This window comes from Chamaea fasciata, unplaced genomic scaffold, assembly GCF_029207755.1.
Source record: "Chamaea fasciata isolate MVZ Bird 193981 ecotype frontalis unplaced genomic scaffold, bChaFas1.0.hap1 SCAF_3, whole genome shotgun sequence".
NCBI classification, from domain to species: Eukaryota; Metazoa; Chordata; class Aves; order Passeriformes; family Sylviidae; genus Chamaea; species Chamaea fasciata.
The window spans coordinates 78,511,796-78,521,706 of NW_027094088.1; the positions used below are offsets into that span (position 1 = coordinate 78,511,796).

The 9,911-nt window shown below is 41.5% G+C and overlaps 1 long non-coding RNA gene across 1 annotated transcript in view; it reads right to left on the reverse strand.

Moving 5' to 3' along the window:
* LOC136287139 (uncharacterized) overlaps positions 1-9,876 on the reverse strand; it is a 29,494-nt gene extending 19,618 nt beyond the window's left edge. Inside the window, exon 1 of the long non-coding RNA XR_010720075.1 lies at positions 9,775-9,876. This is a non-coding gene — a long non-coding RNA (uncharacterized lncRNA). The remainder of the gene's footprint in view (positions 1-9,774) is intronic.
* Between the last annotated feature and the right edge of the window lie 35 nt (positions 9,877-9,911).

The following is a 9,911-nucleotide window of genomic DNA, read 5'->3' on the forward strand; positions in this document are numbered from 1 at the left end:
GGACTTCCAGTGAATTCAAAACAATTTCCTTCACATATTAAACCTGAACAACACCTCTAAGAAATATTTTACAGGCCAATTAAGGACAATTTTACCTCCATCACATACAGAAACAAGCAAAGATTTGTAATCATGAATAAAGAAAGAGCTGAAAGAGGTTAATTTTGCCTTTTTGTTGATTAAAGCCTTAGACTTGCATGTATCTCCTCTTTGTGACATGAACACTTTCACAGAATCATAAAATGGTTTGGGTCAGAAATCACCTTAAAGGTCATCTTGTTCCAACTCCACTAGACCCCATCCAACTTGGCCTTGATAAAATGGGTTTGATAAAATGCACTAGAAAGCTTGACAGAACACACTTCTCTACAACATTGGTAACAATTCAGTGTATTTTGCCTCAGTATTCTCACAAAAAGCAGTCACTCCATCATCCTCTAGGGAATTATTTTACCCCATATTCAAACACATTACATTTCCCCCTTACATTATATGTCCCTGCAGTGCCTTTCCTAAGCAAGCTCCCTGCTTCTAGACCAGAACTATTACTGGCTATATAGCCACTCATGGAAATACAGCTCCCTTGCAATAAGTTCCTATTTTGCTTTCCAAAAAAATCTCCACGTTTAACACCATTCTCCCTAAGATCATCAACCAGCACTTTTTAATCCATTTCACAGTAAGATTTCCATAATGTCTTTAAAAGCTTCAGATTGCTTCATAAGGCAGCCTTCACCACTGAGGTACTTGTTTTCACAAGGGCTTTGGCATATCAGCTGCTAAAAAACTCAGAACTCTTAATAAGAGTCCATACACTTAAAAACCTACCAGAGAATGAACATTTCTCTGCCATTACAGCTGAAATATTTCCCAAGTCCAGCACTTTTAGAACAGTGCAAATGCCTTAAAACCAGTTTCCCTGTTTGCACTGGCAGTTGCAGTTACAGGTGGCATGCACTTACTAGCTCTGCTTAGATATTAAAACTTGCACACAAATTCTCTCATATTTGCATTCACTGACTCTGTTTATCTACAAAAAAATCTGCAATACATTTGTCATGCCCACATTGACTCTATACAACATGTTCATACAGAAGTTCCAAGCAACATCACAGAATTATTGCAGTCCATATATGTAAATGCAAGTGAGCCACTGCATGAAGTTTTTAATATATAATACAGGAAAGCAAATGTGTAATGAAGTGGTCGGAAGAATGAGGGGTGAACTCCCTAGAATTAAAGCATAGATGTATACATAATTTTTATGAACAGCTGGAAAGTTTAATTCCTACTGAATACTTTAAAAACACAAAGCAGTAATTAGAATTCAGATCTCACAAGAAGTCCATTTGAGGACTTGATCATTTAGAGTAATAGAGAAGCATTGCCTAACCGAGGGAAATAAACGGAGCTCACACTCCAGACTCACTGCAGGAAAGTGGAGAGCTGGCAGCCCTTTGAATTCCTCCTCTTTGATCCAAAATGAAAAAGGATAATAAGGGTGCGTACTTGCCCTTGTCTAGTTTTCACTTTCTTCAAGAAAGGGAGCTATGCTGATTCAGGGCTCTAGCTGTGGCCCGAGAGAATTTTCTCCTTATACTCCCCACACATTAAAACGACTTTTAAAAAGTTCTCAAGATTTTCTCTCCCTTTCCTTAATTCAATCAATTCTAGTAACAGACACTTCTTCGTTGCTTGCCACCAAAGTCTTTTAAGCACTTTAAATCCTGTCTCGTTTTAGACTTGTTTCTAAAGAAGTCAGAGCTGGCCTTCAGCTCTTTGTTTTTCTTTCAAAACCTTATTGAACGAGTTGTGCTCCTCTGCGTTCACTTCAAGGACGCCACGTTTTCTTTTGTCATGATAACTCTCACACTGGAATGCCTAAAACAATCAAATGCAAAAATAAAGCTATCTTTTCCATTTATTATCTTTAATAGCATCCCTATGGCTGTGAGTTTCGGATAACCGCTCAAAAGGACATGCTGGGGGTCACAATGCAGAAAATGGGGCTACACCCTTGCAAATTGTAGCTCAGGCAAGAAAAGCAGTGCCTTTTATTCAGTTTATGACTCCCTATTTACACCTTATGTTGCAACAGGGATTGACAGCTGCAGTAGGTCTAGCCCGCGCATCCAGAGCGGGCTCTCTTTCCTAGAGCATTAAATGTAAGCATGTGTTTTGTGAGCTTGGGTTTTGTACAGAAAACCTGCTCCTGCTTCCGCGCAAGTCAACAGGGAAACAAAACAGACTAGGAGTCAGAGCTTTCCTTTCCTTACTTTTATTTAAATGTCAGTGTTTTATGTGGTTGTTTATTAAATAATAATAATACAATAATGCCCAGAGGCTCCAATTAAGACTGGGAAGTCGCTGCAGTGGGATTGTGCAAAGGCGGAGGAAGGGAATTGGACGGCTCCCCAGCGGCGGGGAGCAGGGGCTGGGAGCTGGCTCCTCTGGGCAGGCGGGAAGGGGCTGCTCCCAGCGCTCCCCGCCACCGGCAGCAGCAAAGCCTTTTGTTTGCGTGGGAGCTGGATGTTATTTTGGTTTTGGGGTTTTATTCCTTTGGTTGTTTTTTTTTTTTTTTTTTTTTTTTTATGTCAAGACATAGAGCAACCAGGAAGACATACAAAGAGATTTTCTTCAAAGTAGCTGAGGGAAAAAGAAGAGTGTATGTAGCTGTATATGCTAATTCGTATTAATTAAAACCAGAGTGCTGTGCTGGAGCCGTGCACAGGCTTTATTAGCTAATATTAAAACAAAGGGTTGATCGCCTTCCACAGAAATTTCGCCTTGGCAGAGCTCTGTTTGCTGCAGTGGAGCTACTCCTCGCTTCACACCAGTGTGAGCATAGGATCAGGCCAGGAGCCCTAAGGAAGGAATCAAAAGCCGATAACGGAACAAAAGGACAAACAGGAGGCACACGGGGAGGAGAATCCCGAGGAGGGGGATAAGAACAAGCATATTGCTCTTGGCAGAAAGCAACTGGCAAAAATTAATTGTATAGTCAGTCTCACTCAGTTCTTTTTGTTTTGTTATGAAACAGGATTTGTTTTTATTATAGAGGAAGAGGATATATTTCAGGAGAAGAATTTGAGCTGGATAGGTGTTATGGCAAAAGCACATTTTATGGGGAGATTTGAATGAAGGCAGTGTGGATTTGGTTCACAAGATGGGTGCAGTTGTTCCAGGCTTAAAGAAAAAAAGGGCAGAATGAGTGAAAGTCCTCTGAGGAAAGCCAGAGGAGGGAATGAAGAAAGATGGAAGTCATTAGAGGAAAGCTAGACTGAACCAGAACATGTGGGACTGGCACAAACCCCAAATTAATGCATCAACAGAAGAATGCAAGGCCCCAAAGGTGAGGCCTGAAACCAAAGGGATGAACAATCTAAGAAGGGGCACAAAGGTGATGAGATGCTCCTGGTTAGCAAGCAAAAAGGGTGAGGAGGGCAATGAAAACTTTGTCTCCTGAAATGGTGAACACAGAGACCCTGAACTGTGGGTGGAGAGGAGAAACTAAAGATTCCCTGGGAGAGAGTTCTAGAAAGCTGGCAATTTATGAGCATCGTCAGGCTAGAGGTGACCTAAGCCTGGGGAAGAACTTTGGAAACAAGGACTGAGGTGGGGAAACAGGTTGTTGGAAATACTTCACAGAAGAACAACCATGACCTAAAACCAGCTTTTATATGAGAGAGAGAGAAAGGAGCAGATCAGCTTGAAGGATGACAGAATTAGCAGTGGTGGTGGAGAAAGGACAAGGAGTGGGTTTGCTAGCAGGAGATGGGCGCTGTCTTTTGTTTTATGAATGGAAAAGGTATGCTAAATGAGAAGTACTCAGGATTGGCAGAGGGGAACAGAGGGGGAGAAGTAGGTTAAGCCATAGGTGTGTGTATAGATGGTAGAGTACACATACATAGCACCTTGCCTGGGAGACCACAGAGCATCCCGGAGGTCAGCTCAGTGGAAGATGTTTTTGAGAATAAAATGTAGCCAGGTACTATCTGAAAAGAACAGATGGATGGATAAGACAGGTGAGATAGTGACAGAGGAGTTGAACGCTTAGTAAACGATCTGGAAAAATAGGAGTTTTAACTCAAGTCCCCCAGTTCTTCATTGTTCTAGGCAGAAAATTGAGCCTAATAAAAACAAAATTTCCAAAGAGGCAACAGGGGAAAGTACCTGCTCATTTCCTATGTCTTGTGAGCAAACAGAATGAACAGCATCTCAAACCTCCTCTTAGTCCTGAGGAAGTCAATAGGAGATAGTTAATAGATAGCTCAGTTGTCACTCTGTCCTATGCTGCCTTGTTCACTAACATTCTGGCACAGAAGAAAAACTGACCTTTACCATATCTCAGCCCCACAGAGCTGTGTAAGCTCACAGAAGACCCAGACTCCAGTCCACTGAAAAAGTGGAGAGATGTTCACAGCTCAGTGTATTTGACTTCAATGGCTCTTAATTTACATGTTCAGTACTACTCACATTATTAATACTAGGCCTGTAATTTTTTTCACCATTCCAGCTCAATATATTTTTAGTTGACTTAATTCTATTCTCCAAATAGTATGCAATACCATGCTGCTCCTTTACTCTTAGAATCAATTATGAAAAGTTCTTTTACAAAGATGTAAGAGAACATTTGGGGAAAAAAAGTCTTTTCATAAGAAGTTCCATTTTCCTTTCTGCTAAAGCACCGTGCCAGGTTTTTTTTTTTTTTTTTTTTTTTTTTTTTTTTTTTTTTTTTTTTTTTAAGATCAATAGCAAAGCAGAATTTAACATGGTGCAGTGTTTGTCCAAAATCCAGGCAGGGAAAATTATATGTGAAGTTTAAAAATGTGAATTCTTAACAATAGTAAAAGGGAGGAAGAAAACTGATAGGCACAATGCAAACGTTTGCATATAAAAATGTTTGACATTGGGGGGTAAGGGTATTCAGGACACGGTAACAGAAGACAATCTTTCTTTAGGCTGCAGTAGGATTTTCAGTACCTCATGACATTGCCCTCCTTATACACCATTACTTTTTTTGGTGATCCTATACAAGGTTGTGACTAACAACAGATAGAAAAGAGTACTGATCTATGCTTTGCTAGTTGATACTTTCCTGGAATCATTGAGGTAATTGCAGTAGTCAGAGCTGCAAAATTTTACTCAGTGCGTCCTAATTATTCTATATCCAGGTCTGTTAGCACAATTCATGCATATACACCAGTGATTTTAGTAATTTTCCTTTTATAGCTTCAATATATTATTCTGAATATAGGTGAACTGACTCAAATGGGTTATTCCTGCTTCACATCCTTTCAAGTTGTCACATTTTAACTCCAGCCAGCAACTAAGCACCACACAGCCCCTCCCCTTGTGGGAGAAAATTGGAAAGGTAAAACTGAGAAAACTCATAAGTGTTTTCTGATATAAAGACGCTTTAATAGGGAAAGCAAAAGCTGCGCACGCAAGCAATGCAAAACAAGGAAGTCATTCACCGCTTTCCGTGGGCAGGCAGGTGTTCAGACGTCCCCAGGAAAGCAGGGCCCCATCACACCCAACAGTGACTTGGGAAGGCAAATAGCACAACTATGAATTTCTGCCCCCGTCCACTTCTTCTTCCCCGGCTTTATATGCTGAGCATGATGCCATATGATGTGGAATTCCCCTTTCATCAGCTGGGTCAGCTGTTCTGGCTGTGTCCTCTCCCAGCTCCCTAAACACCTCCAGTCTCCTCACTGGTGGGATAAGAAGCAGAAAAGACCTTGATGCTATGCAAGCACTGCCCAGCAAAAATGAAAGTATCCCTGTATTATCAACACTGTTTTGGTCACAAATCCAAAACCTATCCCACATCAGCTACTGAAAAGAAAATCAACTCCATCCCAGCCAAAAACAGCACGCCAGTAAAATACTTAATTCCACTGTGACTTCATTGTTGTCATTTTGTATTACAAAACTTCCTGGGTTATTCTTAATAGTCTCATGTCACTGAAAACATCAATACCATAGGATCCCTTTTTGTAATACTAAGCCTTACCTAAAGCCCACCTAACCCGCAACTAAAGATTGGGGTTTCTTTTCACCCATACTGATGCTACTTGAAGAGTGTTCTGGAAACTCATTCCTGTTGCACTTATAAATCTTCCTCTTATTTCCAGTTTGGGTGAGGTAACTGACAGTTCCCATATCAACAGTGTCTTCATCACTAAAATAGATCTCCTGAACTTATTTTTTCCTTGTGCTTTTAGGGAAAAATCATAGAATTCAACAATTAGTAGGGGTAATAACATTTAAATAACAACAGTTTAATTTCCTGGGGCTAATTTTTCCCTTTTAGATTATTCCAATCAGCTCAGTTACCTTTTCTTATACAGATTCTGTTTTTAATTAATCTTTTCTGAATACACATATACAGTATTTTAGAGGAAATGCATGTTTTGAATGACTTTTATATTGCAAAATATACTTCTGTACTTCTGCTGGCAATACCTTAGTAGCTCGGACCTAAGAAACAGACTTGTCTTACTGAAAGTCAGTGCATTTTTCAGGTCCAGGTGATAATTTTTGGTACAGTTTATCAGCATTAGTCAGCATCTAAAGAAGCAGAGCTGACCTTCACTGACCTCGGCCATTCATTTCTGTTCCAGCGTATCCTTTCCCTTTGGCCAGCACCGTCAACATTCCTATATAGCAAACCAGACTGAGAAATTTATTCCAGCTTTCTTTCAGCTGGTTTTTCCACCTTACAATTCCTGTACTAACCTCCATTTCTTTAGACTTAACTAATCCCTTCTCACTTGGCACCATACAAACTCTTCACTGACATCATGGCAGATCACCACCACTGCATTTTGTCCACAAAATCTGCAACCACAGTGTGTACCTAACACATAAGTAAAACCTTTGGTACCCATGTCCAAATTCAAGTGGCACGACATCACTTAAAGTGAATTTTATTCACTTGTGATGAAATGAACAAGCCCTAGAAACTGTTCAGCTAATCCGTGGTCTCTGTTGGCAAGCACTGCTGGTTAATGAGAAATGAGCCACAGGTGAAGTGGGAAGAATACAGTTAGATGGCATAGAAGCAAAGATAGCGACTGTGATGTGAATCCTGCACCAAATGAATAGAATGTCTCAAGGAAAAGGAAGAGGAAGCAAAATCAAGAGAGTATATGAAGAGAATGAGAGGCAGACACCAAAAAAAACCCCAAAGCCAAAACAAAAAACCCCACCAACAACCAACCAAAAAACCAACAACAACAAAAAAAACCAACAAAACAAAAACCCAAAAAAAACAACTCCAAAACAAACAAAAAACAAACCCAATGGGGAAATGGAGCAATGGCAGAAGGAAAGGGAAGAAAAGAGAATGCACAAAGTCTAACATTTGGTCCCCTATGATATTTCCATCACCATCCCAAAACAATACACTGAAAGGGTTATTTTTGTAACCCACTTAGGTGGGTTACTTTCCCACTGCAATCAGGGCTGTACAGAGGTCAAAATATTGTCTTGAATCAAGACTTGCCCTTTTTAACAGGTATCATGCTTGAAGTACATATTCAATAAAATCTAGCACAATGTTAGTTATGAATAAGCTCTCCCACTCCCAGTATTAATAAAATTTGTGGGTACTATTTATTTTAAGAAGATGCTTACAATATATAATTTTAAAGGCACCCCTTGTAGCACATAATGGAGCACTGCAAATTGGTTGTATAATAAGTAAGTAGAAGAAAGAACAATATAAACAGTGGTTTGCAGCCTTGACCCTATGGTGTTTCCTGCCACAACGAAAGTAAAAACACATGTTCCCTGACAACCATCAAGCACTTTGTCACTGCTGTTGGACATTTCGCTGCCTTAGGGCTTGTCTACATGCAAAGCTACATGGGTTTGGCTGGGTTTAATTTGCTGCAAAGGCCTGTGTGAATTCTTATTTTGACCTAAATCAGACTTGCTTCAGTTTAGTTCAACAAATTAAAGGTCAGATAAAAGCCAAGTAACTCTGTTGATTAGGACAATCACAGTTCTAATCAATTGCTTACAATTATAGTGCTGCCTGTGATGGCAAAAGCTGACTTTCTAGTAGCTTATCTTGATGAAGTTTCACCTGATTCCTCAGACTGTCTTAATTGACTTAAATTGTGCCTGAACGGTCTTAGGATCTCGTGCTTCAGCTGCTGAATGCAGAATATATATCTAAAATAATAATAATCATTTCAGTGGGGAAGTGCTGGTTACTCTGAAATTTATCTTTTTTTCCCCACTACCGCACCCAAACACAGGCACTTGGCAGCACACAAATGATGGCAGAAGCAGGGCACAGAGCACTCCAAACTAAACAGATGCATCATACACACACTGAGAGACACTTAGGGTTTCCTTAATTCGAAGCCTACAAGAGCAATTTTGCCTTTGTCTTGCTGGTTCAAGTGCTTGGTAAGAATCTATAACACCAGTGCCCAAACACAGGGAAAGCTATATGCTTAGGGAAATGTAATGGAAATGAAAAATTAAACAAATGGAAAACCAGCCAGCATTATTCCAACGAAGAGAGTCCACAGAAGCAGTTATACCAGTACAGTAATAGTAGGATAATTCTAACACTATTATAACATCAATACATTTCCTGAGTCTTGCTGCAGAGAAGCAGAACTTGTCTTAGTTTCAGAAAGGCTTGTCAGCATCCTTATTTCCAAGGAAATGCTCCAAGTGTTCCTCTTCAGAGGAATAGCTCACAGCAGAGGATTCATTTTGCAATTTTCCAGTATTAATTTTAGGCCAAGGCAACTCATGCAAGCATAAGGTAAACTTTGCCTAATTGCTCCAACATTGTAACAAGCTGTGTCAGAAAACAAATTGTTTGTTGAGAAGGAAGGCTCTGCTAGGTCATCCCACCACCAGAAACCTCAGCTACCCCAAGAGGCACACAACCACAGTGCCAGCACAATCAGACTGGTGCTTACACGGACATAGGTGCCGCTATGGCTTAATTAACAATATATGCCACACACCAAACATGTACAGCAAATCCTGCTTCCAAAGAATGGTAAGGTTTGTGGGGCTTTTCTTATGCCATTAGAGAAAGCCTAGCTTACACTTCAGAACACAATCAAAAAACACTTAAGTGTTAAAACTTTATGAGGGCATATCCATCATTTTGTCCTTCAAAGACAACCTGTCTTTGTGCTTATGGTTAAATTAACAGTATTCGATGCCAGAAACCTAAAAGTTACATATATTTTGGGGGTTATCAACCTCTGTTAGCTTTCCCGCTGTGGTGACCTGTAACCCAGTTTGTTTCAATCAGGAAGCTGCACAGGAAAGAGCTGTGCTCTTCCCAGCAGCAGCTTCACAGTTCCTTGAACCTCTCCCCTCACCACACTCCTTAAGCAAGAATGTGCTTTATCCAACTTCAAGGAAACCATTCGGTGAGCCCTGACACAGATCCCGACATCGTGAGGGTTTTCCATGCGTGTCCTTAGCTGTCACCTCGGACTCCCGCACGCTCCTTGCTCTGCCCTCACCTCATAGAGGCCACTAAACTAAACGCACTTTGCCCCCGATTTCACATGCAGACAAGCGCCACGCGGACGTACATCCGCCGTCCGGCCCGCTCGACACCAGCGCTAACAGGAGGCGGCACAGGACCATCGCCGCCTTTGTGTCCTCGCGTCCCAACGGGACCGACCGGCCGGCCCTTCCCTAGGGACCCACCGCATCCTCTATCCACACCCCAGCCCGCACCCTCCCAGGGGGGATTTAAACCAGAACCCGGAAGCCTACCCTGCCGACGCGGTGCACACCGGGAGCTGTAGTCCCAGCTCCCCAGAGGTCTTCCTGCCTTTGAGCGCCGGGGGCCGGGGCGGGGAAACCACAAGTCCCGTGAGCCTCTGCGGCGGGGGGGGCTGGCGTTTGAACCG